The 12,959-nt window shown below is 40.3% G+C and overlaps 1 protein-coding gene across 1 annotated transcript in view; it reads left to right on the top strand.

The window, feature by feature from the left end:
• Positions 1 to 12,959, top strand: part of MDGA2 (MAM domain containing glycosylphosphatidylinositol anchor 2) — a gene marked incomplete at its 5' end in the record, with an annotated part of 91,538 nt that overhangs the window by 765 nt on the left and 77,814 nt on the right. The gene's annotated exons all lie outside the window — the stretch shown is intronic.

Below are 12,959 nucleotides of genomic sequence, written 5' to 3'. Positions count from 1 at the left end.
ATGGGAAGGAAAACATAGGGGGAAATCAGTTATTTTGGAAATGCTCAGTGTTTATTATTGAAAAATGAAAAGTCTGGTTTGACAGGTTTTATGGGAAATAATGAGCCGTTCTTTGTTGCTCTGTATCTGATAAAGATGTTTGCTAAATGACTTTCATGTGTCTGTTGTATTGTTGGTACTTAATTTCATTTTTTTATAAAGTGACTTGTGCTGCCCTCATTAATTCCAGTTTCAGATGCCCAAATATTATGGCAGCTTTTCTTTTTAACAGTGTTCTGTGCTCAGCACAACTGACCTCTTGTGGGGCCTCCAGGGATGTGATGCTGCAATATGCATAGTTATTACTAATAATCAGCTGATTTGTTTTTTTCCCAAGGTCTGTTGTATAACAAATTATTTGTGTGCTTGATTACATGTTACGGTATCTGCTCTCATCAGAGCTATTTACTGCTGTGCCGGCACAGCTTTTTAGCAAAGCCTGCTTCTGTCCCAGCCAAAAATCCTGTGGATTGGTGACACCGAGGGCCTACTGAGAGTCAAACCTGCAAGGAAAGATGGAGCCTTCTGGTTTTGGGTTCTATATACATTGCTATATAAGCAGTGGAGCAATGATCCTCATGAATAAAGAGGCTGAAAAATTACTTCTTTCCCCTTTTCTGTTACTGATTTGCTGTGAGAAATAGAAAAGATTTTGGGTTTTGCCTACTTGGATTCTCCATCTTAGCCGTTTAGTTTATGTTATGTTTTTGTCAATGTACATAATCTTTTCCACAGTCCAGCAAGGTTATTGTAACATCTTGGTTTGGGTTGATTGTGATGATGTGTGGATGATGGTCATGAAAATGATCGAGGCTTCTTCAAGTAATTCAATTCATGTACAAATACGCGTGTGGAGACTGTTCCTGTTAAAGCAAGACCTTCAGTGGAAAGCATTGGAGGTAAATCAACGATTGGACATGATGATCTCAGAGGTCTTTTCCAACCGAGCGATTCTGTGATTCTGTGAAATCCACCCCAGCAGTCACAAACAGCAAAGGACTGGCCAGATGTGCTGGTTTTGGCTGAGATAGAGTTGATTTTCTTCATAGTAGCTGATACAGGGCTATGTTTTAGATTGGTGCTGGAAACAGTGTTGATAACACAGGGATGTTTTTGTTACTGCTGAGCTGTGCTTACATAGAGTCAAGACCTTTTCTGCTCCTCACCTTACGCCCTCTTTTCATACCAGTCCTTGGGAGCATTATGACCCCAGAAGGAGCCGTTTCTGTGTTTTCAAGTAATAAAAGTAATTTCCAGCTTTGCTTGCCCTTTTTTCTTTGATTGGTTTTGGTTGTTTTGTTTTGTTTTGTTTTGTTTTTAAATCCTCAGAAGCTCAGTTCACTGGGGGATGCTGAAAGAACAAGTATTCAGGAGCACTCTTGACATGGCTCTGTGTAATAGCTGTGATGTGTCCCACGTTTTGCCCTGGAAGACTTCATCCCAAGTCTTTTGCAATCATAGAAACTCTTCTATTTATCCTGGTCTGCATTTCAAAGCTTTGGAGCAGATGCTGGTAGTTGCAGGAAGCTTTCGTGGGCATTTCGTGTTAGAGGAAGGGATGGTTGAGGCTGAATCATGGGGAATGTTACCCAGGATTTAGCATGTGGAGTTCCCACCTTCTTCAGGACCTCAGCCAGGTCCTGATGGACCCATAGGGATGACTCCCACTGACTTCCAAAGGCATTGAATACCTGATGGATGCATTGCTTGGATTACTTTTTTTCCCCCTGTATTTTACTGGAGGAAAAGTTCTGGTTTTATGTATTTTTAGCACTGCTTTTAGATGCAGCAGTTCACAAGTTCTGAAAGAAATGAGAAACACAACTTGAAAATGGTTATAATAAGCAGGAGCATAACAGGTATTTACAAGATAATTTTCTTTAATCTGTTCTTGTTTAGATTTCTGCTCGCTTTATTCAGATCCTAACAAGTGTCAATTTGGAGACGAATGGACAAAGCAGATATTATGTAGTGCTTTGATTATTTTTCTTGTAGGAGGAAAGTATGTGTGTTCACATCAACTTAGCCTAATTTCCCTAACTAGCATAGCATTTATTCAATTGTCATAAAAATTAGTTCTTTTCAGTAATTTTGTAATATTTATTTTAGAAGCTTCTATCCATTATAAACAGGGCAAGATATTTAATGAAACGCTTTTATTTCTATAACAACTCATTGATTTCAGTTTTTACGTAGTGTGTGGATGTGTGAGCAGATACGTTCATGGACATCGGCAGGGGATGCATTCCCATCTTCTGGGGTGTCTGAAGAATTTCTGCTTGTGGGAGTAGGACTTTCGGTTCCACTGAAGTGTTGTATTACTCTATTTTGCTCCATAGGGCAAATCTTTCGGTGGGATTACTGCTCTCAGTTCAGGCTATAGAAAAATTAAGGATAAATTCAAAGATAAAGGCACTTTCTAGTTTGACCCACTCTTGTTTTTCTAACCAGTTTTATCAGAGCTTTTCCTCTGCCATCCCTTTAATTCCACACTTAGTGATGTCAGGATCCCAGACTGGGCACTCTCTAGGAGAATGCCTGGTTTCTGTGTTTTGTCAGTTTGGCTGCAAGTGAATTTGAATTTTTCCTTTATCAAATTCTAAAAATTTCAGTAGGAAAATGCAACAGCATCATGGGAAACCAAAAGTAAAGGAAGACTCTTCTCTCTTAGCCCAAGTCTGTTGGACAAGACATGGTCAGTCATGCAGTCCTCTTCACATCCTGAAGTGACTGCTCAACAGTAAAATACGGTTAAGATGATGCTTGTTTTGAGGACTAATTGAGTGAGCTTTGAGGAGGAATTTCAGGGACAGTTTTAACCGTCTGAAAGTTGAGTACCTGTGCTCTCTGTGTGGCTACGGAGAGCGAAGCATCCACAGAGAGCAGCAGAGCCTGGGATGGTTTTTCTTTGTTCCAGTGCTCTATCTGTAAAATAGAGATAACAGTTCCTGTGCCATGGGTTTTAGAGATGAGACCCGGAGGATGCTGCAGTAATGAAAGAGTGCAGTATCTGATTTGATCAATAAACCTCATATCCTTTGCTTGTTACTATCATTATCCTGTGCTATTTTCTCCAAGACTTTAATTAGTGTCATGAAGTAGAGCACCAGCAACAAGAGGACCAAATGCCTTTGGTGGGATTTGGTTGCTGCTGTTACTGTAGTGTCCACCTCCCATGGGAAATGGGAGAAGGCCTCTGGGGGAAGAACAAGAGTAAAAAATCACCTTGTAAAGTGCTTACATTCATTTTTTCACTCTTCTTTGTCTTTTGCCACAGAATAAAAGAAGAATGAATGTAGTCGTGATGGTAGGGACAGAGCTGAGGGAGGTCTGTCATCATAGATAAGTCCTTTGCAGGGGCTTTCTGCCTGTTTCTTACCCATGAGTAGCCTCTTTTGAAAGTGCCACTATCCATAGCCGATGTATGAGCTTTTCAGAGAATGGCATTTATCCTTCCATATCTTCCTTCGACATATCAGAGAGCTTTTTCCATGGGGAAGACCGTTTGCTGGGTCTGGGAGAATCCCTTCAGCATGATGATGTGCCTCGTTACTGGAGGGTCTGGGCTAACCATGCAAAATCCACCTCGCACATATCCCAAGTGTGGTTTGCTATGCAGCAGTGAGTGGGAAAGGGGTGATGAGTGGGGCAGAGAGGGGCATATGTGACTATGTGCTGGCTCATGGTGACTTGAAGTGCTTGTGCAATGGCACTGTTGATGATGTTGATTTGGTGTTGCGAGACACATTGCTTGTTCCCCCCAAAGTCGATGCTTGGAGGTGGTCCAGAGATGCTCCTGCTGGTCAGGATTCTGAAGCTTGTGCCTGCCCTTGGGGGGTCCATCAGAGGCCCCACCAGCCATGAAGCTCAGGAAGGTCTCTGGGACATGGCCTCCTTGCTCTGAGTGCTCCTCAGGGTGAGAGTGCTCCTGGTTCAGTTTGAGGAGAGGACAACTAAGAAATGCAAGAGGAAAGTGAGAATTATGTGTAGTGATGATGCTCAGAGCCCTGCACATGCTTGTGGCACTGAACATTTTCTTGTGTGCAAATTTGGATAAATAAAAGTTAAAATAAATAAATGACTGCCTGCTGTTGGCAGACAGAATGCAATCTGGTGATAATTTAAATGCACCAGTTTTACTGCTGGAAGAGAATGCTTGGAAAATAAAAATGCCATCAGGTACAATATAATCAAATGTTTACATCATGTACCTTATCAAGTGATGATAGCATGAAGGACAGAATCATTTTTCACAGTGGACATTGCTGCGTGTTGGGCTTGCATTTTATGTGTTCTGGTTTTACTTTGGTGCTACATAAAATATTGTTTGTAATATAAACTGTTTTCCAAATGCATTGGTCTCCAAGTACTTGTAAAGCCTCTTAAAACATCAAAGATATTTCATGGTAACCTGGTTGGCAGAACAGTCGGCCACATTGCGATACTCTGAATTTTCCTTTCAGTTTGAGCTCCGGTTTGTGGATGCCATTCCTACCCAGTAATAAATTCTAAACAGCAAATGAAATCATGCTGAAGGGGAACATTCTGCAGGGATTATATCTGAAATGGAACAGAGCTAATTAGTAAGAAATATGAGGCTGAATTATGATCTCAGGTGCATCATTGCAAATCTGGAGTGTATCAGTGGGGCATAAATTAGTTGCTCAGGTCTTGCATTGGCAGGGGAGTTCAGATTTGGGTCCACATTGCTTTGGTTGTACATGTTATTTGCAGCTGAGGATGGAAAAAAATTATATTTTATGCTTTAGGCAGGTAATTTGGTGGCTCAGAAAAATTGCCATGTCTGTTCTGTGACTGTCTAAATATGTACCTGATGAAATATTTATATGTAAATATTATATATAATATTAATAATGAAATAAAAGGTTGTTGCAAGAATGGAATGAAGTGTTCTCCATCCACAATAGAACTAGAATTAATGAGCTTAAAACTTGTGGAGATTTAGGAAAGTAATTATGAGAAACTTTTTAGCAGGTAGGGTGGCTAATCCCTCGAGTAATTCCATGATTTTACTTGGGAAGGTTTTTGCACTCCAGGCTCTTTGTTGGTATGGCTGGGCAGAGCCAGGCGAGTTGAAGGTATTGATTTGTGATCAGGAGTGCAAGAAAACTCCCAGGGAGTGAAACCTGCTTGATTTTCCAATCTGCTTAGAAAATTTTTAACCATGAAAAGGTATTTAAAAGGAGGTAAGGGAGAGTCAGGGACTTTCCATAGGTGAGAAGAGTAATTGAGTAGGGAAAATGTCTTTATTTTTAAACAATCATTGAAATCTGCTATTAATCGGAAATCATTTACATTCATACTATTTACATCACAGTTATACTTTTTTCTTCTCCCCGTTATGATTAAAGGGTTGAGTGAAAGAAGCTGATGGGTGTTCAGGACAAGGGTTGTGTAACGCACTACATTCCCAGTCTGTTTGGTTTATTACTTTCTGAACTACTTCTTTCTCTGTAGATAGGGTTTGGGTTTGATTTTGCAGTTTGTGGTGGGAGATACAGTGGTCTAAAAGAGGGCTGGAACTGGACCTCACCACCTTTATATTTCTGGGTCATTTTTCATGTCTTTTTGGTGTACTGGAATAAATGACTTCAAAATTTCAAAATACACATTGCTCCCATCTACCTTTACCATTTTGGTTTGTTTTTGGACATAGCTTTCTCAATTTTTTTCTCCAACTCTGCATCCCTATGTTGCAGGTTTTTCCCAAGTTCCTCTGCTATGGCACAGATCCATGCTGCCTACCTCTGCCTAAAGATGTGGTCTGCCCTATCGTGAGAATATATATTTAGGCAGTTCTTGTGTTTAACCTATGGGTAGAGTTCCCAGTTCCTTAGCTCTTAGCCTAGACGTTTTCTTTAGTGCTTTTATGTAAAACAACAGTCAAAATCTCTTCTGTAAAATCTTCAGTGACTGGTGATAGAGAATGCTTTCAGAATAGTGCAAAAGCAATTATGGCTTTGTACGTAATTTCTCTGAACAGACCAAGGGAGGAAAAGCATATAGAAATAACTGATGGCTTGATCAGCAAAGCAAAATACTGGGAGCTTTTTGACATTTAGCAAGGTCAAAGGCAGTGTGTGTATAGTGACCTGGAAAGGTAATGAATATGTAAATGCTAGCAACATGGAAAATTTTAAATGAGAATTAGATAATTTGAATTTTTTTCTTATTTAATATTAAAACTATAGTTGCTGAGAGAACATCCTGAGGTGTATCTGTTTCTTGTTAGAAATTTCAAAGGACAGCATAGCAGCGAGTACCCCAGAACCTGAAGCATAAACAAGGATGTTATAGGAGAAAACCAAATTATTCACAGAGGTTTCTTTTTGACAATTGGTCATGTGGAAGATAGTCTTACACCACAGAGTAGTTCAGAGCAGCGTCTGAGGGCAAGACCAAAGAGTCTTCTAGACAAAAAGTTTTGGGTTTTTTTTAAGAAGTGAGGATGAGAGAGAGTAGATGTAAATGTTACACATCTATATTTAAAATATGAAGAATCAGAATAGGGTGCTTTGAGTGGTCTGCTTCTCCTGGAAATGCCATCTAGGATCTCACTCGTCAAATTGATAATCTTGGGAAAATGCCACTTTCAAGTTCGTTCACAGAAACTTGCTCTCTCTTAGTCATGACAGGGTTTTTTTGCTGACGCTGGTGCACCACTACTCCCAGTTATTTCCAGTTAGCTCCATGAACCTGGACTGTCCTCTTGAAACTTAAGAAAGGGAGGACCAGCATGAAGCAAACAGCATCTGTGCTGCATTAAAAACCGTCACCGTGCATCAGTGTTGGGACAAGGTGGAGTTTGGCTTTGTTGCACGTTGATGCAAGAAGAAGATTGTCCATGCCAGAGCAAGTGGGTGATCTGATCCTCAATGCCACCATGCTGGGCAGGAAGCCTCCACTATTAATGTAACTCTCTGAAGGTTGGGAAGGTCTTGTATGTATGTTCTTCCCCTCCTGGAAGGAACCCCCAAAACCCTGGTTGTTCCTTGGGAAGGGTTTTGTGGGTTTCGAAACATAATGGGATGGCTGCATGGACAGTAGGCTGTCCATGGAGCTTTATTTCCTACACATGGTATCTTCAAGAGCAAAGGTTTTCTTCTGGCTTTGTGTTGTGCATTAGACCATGTCCTATTTTAAAGAAACTATGTTGTGATATGGTAAAAGAGAGACCAACTTCACCATTACTAACTAATTAAGAGGTGGGAATTGAATGGCAGATGTAGCATGTGAGTCACAACCAAGAAGTTCAAAGGGAAATCCATGAGACTTGTGGCATTCAGTGAAATCCCTAGAAATAATCACAGCAGAATGGGACGGGATGTTTCAGTTAGGGAAAAAATAAAAATTATGAGTTAGGAGAAAAAAGCAAAACAAAACACCACAAATGTCAGCCAACACCTTTATCCTGCCTCTGGCATTTCAGGTTGTTTAGCTCTGCCTGTCCCTTTTACTGCTTTGTGAGTAATTTAAGATGCTCTCCAGCAATGTTCTTGTTTTGAGTGTAAAAATTATTACACAAATAATTTGTGTAAATAACACATTTGTGTAAATAACATAAATAACACAAATTCAGGCACAAACGCATGCTTTTGCCAAAGCAAATCTGTAACAAAGTCAACAACCAACCAGCTCATGGCAAGGTGAATTGGAATAATGAGATTGGCCATTTAGTTGGGGTTTTTTGCCATTGGTCATTTTTTAACTGAAGAAGATGCTAGGTAAATATATTTCCCTTTTTTTTGGTGCCATGTTACTTAGGAGACTTTTTCCTATAATGGAAGAAAAATACATTTCAACTAAAACTATGATTGCAAAGTGAACCATTGAAAGTTTAATGTTATTTGGGTTGATGTAGGCAGACAACTGATTTTGTCCATGAATGTTTCTGTGTTACATCATGTATTTGTTTACATGATTATTTATTTTGTTCTATAAATTGCTGTCGTCCTGTCTAACTCTGAAATGTTGGATGTTGTGACTATAAAAGTCTGCTAAAATGAAGTCTTTTAAGGCTATATACATATTTCAAGAAAGCTTGCCACTTTCTCCACACTGCCTTATGGCAGATTTTATCTTTATTATTATTATTCAGACATGCTGGCCACTGCTGTTGCTATTAAGTTTTGCAAATCATTTTACCTGTGGAGAAAAAAATGGTGTCAGCATGCACATTCCCTTCACTCAGCACCAGGAATGAAATTAGAATTCGATTGCATTGGTACATAATCAAGCTTTTCTAGTGGAGCCAGTCCAGAGGACACTGAACTCATCACGGCAGTCACCGAGATGCTGGGAAAGCTGAGAGGATCTGGGTTGTTCTGGGACAGGGATGCTTTTTCTGGAGAAGCTTTGGAAAAATCTGTGTTGGCCATGTTGCATGAGGTCTCCTTGTACTCTTCTCCTCCCAGCAAAGAAGCCACGTTATGAGTTAGATCAGTGAAGGTAACAGGAGCCTGGCCAGTGGCACTGGTGGATGAAGAGTTTCAAAGAGCAAAGGACATGCAGGTTGTGCATCTGTGTCGATGGCTTGGTAGGGTGTGGATCTTACCCCTGTGGTCCTTGCATGTTGTGCCTTGCTGTCCAGCTCCGCCACCTTCCTGGGGAGCATGGCTCTGTTTGCTGTGAAGAGAATCCCATCATGATTAAGGTTGGAAAAGCCCTCTAAGGTCACCGAGTCCAACCACCAACCCAGCCCCACCATGGCCTCTAAACCATGTCCCCAAGTGCCACATCCACATGGTTTTTGAACCCCTCCAGAGATGGTGACTCCACCACTGCCCTGGGCAGCTCCATCCAGTGCCTGATAACCAAACCCTTTCGGGAAGAAATTTCCCCTCAGATCCAATCTTGTCCTCCCCTGGCACAACTCGAGGCCATTTCCTCTCATCCCATTGCTTGTTCCTGGGGAGAAGACACCTTTCAGGAGCTGTAAGGGGAATAAGGTCTCCCCTCAGCCTCCGATACCCTACACCACTCTGGCGTCAGCTTCTTGCTGTGGGGATCACAGTCACAGAATCATTAAGGTTGGATGAGACCTCTAAGATCATCGAGTTCAACTGCCATCAGCCATGCATCTTTGCAGGCTGGTGGCCGTGCTGATAAGCTGCACAAGTGACTTTCTTGAGGAAATTTTAATGTAGAAAATTCCTCATAACAGGATTTCTCATGCTCTCCTTCTTATATTCAGAAGCTTTCCACTTAATAAAAGGGAAATTTCACACCTTTCATTTGTTATTGGGTTGGTAAATAAAAGTTCTGGAGAATAAACACAGAGGGGACATATCCCATGTTTTTTTAAGAGGAATTGTTATTTCTAGGTAGTCCAAGCCCTTGAAATTGTATTCAAACCATTCACAATTGATACATATTTCTCATTTTTCCAGACTCTTTTGTAGTTACTATGCCCGTTAATACATATTCTTAATAACAAAGCCATTTTTATCCCTGTTTTAATCAACTGTTTCCCTCAAGGTGTAGAAGCTCATTCAGATTTATTTTATCATTCATATTTATTTTTGGCATAGTTTCTCCTTTTTACTCTGTTTGTAACAAGTACTAGACTGTATCTATCCTCATTTTCCTGTTTCTGGCAGGACTGGCTTATGCACAGTAATTTTTACATATTTACAATGTAAAACCGTGCCAAGCACTTTCATCTGTGAAGAAGCCCATTATTTATGATTGATCTCATTAGATGTGTTTTCCCTGAATTGTCTTTGTTATCCTCAACACACCCTATTGTGTTTTGAGAGCTGCAGAGGGAAAATACATTAATCTCTACATATCTCCTATGTTTAAGCCTTTGGTGGTATGAAACCGCCATAGGGATGGAGAGCAGGTTATCGTCCCCACCCCTGTTTTCAAGGTAGGCATTGATTTCTCATTGGTTCACTTTCTTGCACCTTTCAGGTTCCTCACCAGTTGTTTTTTTTTTAGAGTTTTCCATGGGTTTTTTACATCAATGCTTGTCCAGCTCCTCTAGTGTGAATATATGTGTACTTGATGGGCATTGTGTTGGCAAACTTTGTACAAGTTTGTCAAGAAGCATGTGGATGTGGCACTCCAGGACATGGCTTAGTGGACATGGTGGTGTTGGGTTGATGGTTGGACTCAGTGGTCTTAAAGGTCTCTTCCAACCTTAATGCTTCTGTGATTCTATGATTCTAAGTTGCAATTTGATTCCTTGCTGATCTTCTGACATGGAAGTTAATTAGTCCAGGTATAATTAGTCCAGATCTGTGATTTCCTTTAAAGTATGGCTTGCTAATTTCTGATCTCACAATCTTGGATGTGGTAAGCTGTTTGCTGTCAGATCTGCATTTGACCAGGCAAAATTTGTCAGTAAAAAAAAATGAAGATGTTGAACCATTAACCAAAGCAGACAGATCTTCTGTTGGCTGGGCTCCCTCTCACCAGGTCATGTCATTTATAAGGTGAAAAGTTTTTAGAAAGATAGCTGATTGTTGCAGTGATTATCCTGCATACTCGTAGGAATTACTGAACCATCTGGAGCTATGAGCCTTTCATAATAACATTCATCTTAGCATCTCTTTGAGGCACATGGTGTAACCGTTAAGAGTCTGATCTTTGGATTAAAATGTGTTTGTGCAGCATGTAGACATGCTGATGTTGAAAAGGCAAGCTAGAACAGGAACATTTATGTTAGATGATCTGCAGAAATGAATCACAGAAGGACAGAGGTTGGAAGGGACCTCTGAGGATCATCTGGTCCATGAGAGACATCTTCCCTGGGTTGTGCCATTTATGCCATGAACAAATCTGTACGAGTCCAGCCATCATGCACTAAACCTCTAACCACACACTTTCACAGCTTTGTTGCTGAAAATTGGTAATTAGCATCTTACCCCTCCTAGGTGTATTATGCAGAGTGATTGCTACAACCCATCTCAGCACTCTGTGGCCCTAAGGATATTGTTCAGTTTAGGACCAGTCCTTCATAAAGCCTTCTTGAAAAGAAATTTTGATAGTTGCTTTTTTTTCTTTTGCGAAAGGAGGAAATTAGCAGTTTATGGCTACTTTTAAGGGCTGTCTTGATTTTCTTTTCAAATCAAGAAGGGTTTCTCAGAAAAAAATTATCCGTGCCTGATATATAATCAGCGCCTGCCAGACTGAAATTCAACAATGTATACTTGCTGATTGCTTCGAGCTAAAAAATGTGCCCGCTTCTCAACTATCTCAGATAGCTCTGTGTGCTGATATGTTATTGCACTTATATGTATGGTGGTATTATTATGGGTTGACATACCTGAGGCCATACCTAGACGCACATGTGACATGGTCCAGGATGAGCATGGTTGGTGTCCTGAGCGTGCACGGAGAAGTTGAGGTTACAGGTTTGAGTTTACAGCTTTATCTTGCTGAAAGAGGAGTGTTTTGTGGGGAGGAGATCCAACTGGTCTCAGTTTATGATTAAGATTTGTTTGTATTGTTTAAGTAAATCAGGCGTTTGATAAAAGGCCATTCTCACCTTATGATCGAGAAAGATTACTCTTGCCCAGAGGCTTTGAGGAAAGCATCCTAAGGCATGTGTGACAATTCAGTTAATTGATATCTCCTACACTTCCAAATTCACTGAAATTATGTAGTAGCTAAGCTTTTAAGATGGGATAATGTATATCAGCTGGGCATAATGGTATAGATTGAAATGGGGTGGGATTTGTTTTCCCCTCTGGTTACAAATCATGGAAGATAGTTGGTGTCTGTATAATGGACCCGTGATTTGGCTGATGCATCTCTAGTGGAAAAAAGAGGCAAGGTTTGTGAAATAAAAGGGTGGAAAAAGCAAAAAAAGCACACAAGGCATTCAGGAAGAATATGCCAGTACATTTTTCATAGCAATGAGGTAGAATAAACCCAGCAACACCGCTAACTATGCAGGGCTCCAAAATAAATCTAACACAAGCCCTGTCAGAGTTCAGAGAGGAAATGAAAATAGAGAAAAACATATTTCTTCAATAACCTTGAAGATTCAATTTTGGAGATAAGACAGAGCTTGATAAAATTGGTTGAGAGGGTAGATGAACTAGAACAGTAGAGGAAACAGCTGGAAGAAAGAGAATAGCAATATATAGATTTAGTGAAAACAAAAAGGCAATCATGCGTAAAACATTGGGGAAAAAAAGACTTAGAAGAAATAACATAAAATTTTATGGAATACTCTGGGAGAAGGAAAACAATTAAATCTTGGTCTTTATTCCCTTCTGCATAAAGCTGCTGGACACAGAAGACAAATCTGGCTGCCCAAAAAACAGCCCCAGAAACAGAGGCTGCATCCTTTATTTATGCATTTATTTATTTATTTGAAATTGGATCTGGATACAAGTCCAGACCCAAGTTGCACAAGCAGAGCCTGTTTCTTTTGAAAAACAGTGTCTTATCAGCAACCTTCACAGTGCAACCTTCCCAGCGATCAGCACTAAAAAAACCTAAAAAACTAAATAAATAATGAATGAACTCTCAATTTATTGTTGTTGTTGTTGTTGTTGTTGTTGTTGTTGTTGTTGTTGTTGTTAGTGTTAGTGTTAGTGTGTTTGTGTTAGTGTTAGTATTAGTGTTAGTATTAGTATTAGTATTAGTATTAGTATTAGTATTTATTATGGCAGATCTACCAACAGTGATTTCATTTCCAAACAAGTCTCTATTTTAATGCTGGCCATTAAGGTGCAGAGTTTAAGACGTGGGATACGGTGTGCTTATTTCATTTTAGACACTCGTAAGTCGTTTTTACAGCTGCTCGCGTTGCTGCCCCATGGGTGAGGTCTGGGACTTGCTGCTCAAGCAGGGCCACCTCTGGGGTCACTTCTGCTGCCTCAAGCCTTGGGTGCTTGGGTTTGGGGTGATGCTGCTCTGTTTCGGTACCATCACAGCTCCCG

Source organism: Mesitornis unicolor, unplaced genomic scaffold (assembly GCF_000695765.1).
Source record: "Mesitornis unicolor isolate BGI_N332 unplaced genomic scaffold, ASM69576v1 scaffold849, whole genome shotgun sequence".
In the NCBI taxonomy this organism is placed as follows: domain Eukaryota; kingdom Metazoa; phylum Chordata; class Aves; order Mesitornithiformes; family Mesitornithidae; genus Mesitornis; species Mesitornis unicolor.
The sequence above is the reverse complement of the archived record's forward strand: the minus strand, read 5'-3'. Positions and strand labels throughout refer to the sequence as shown.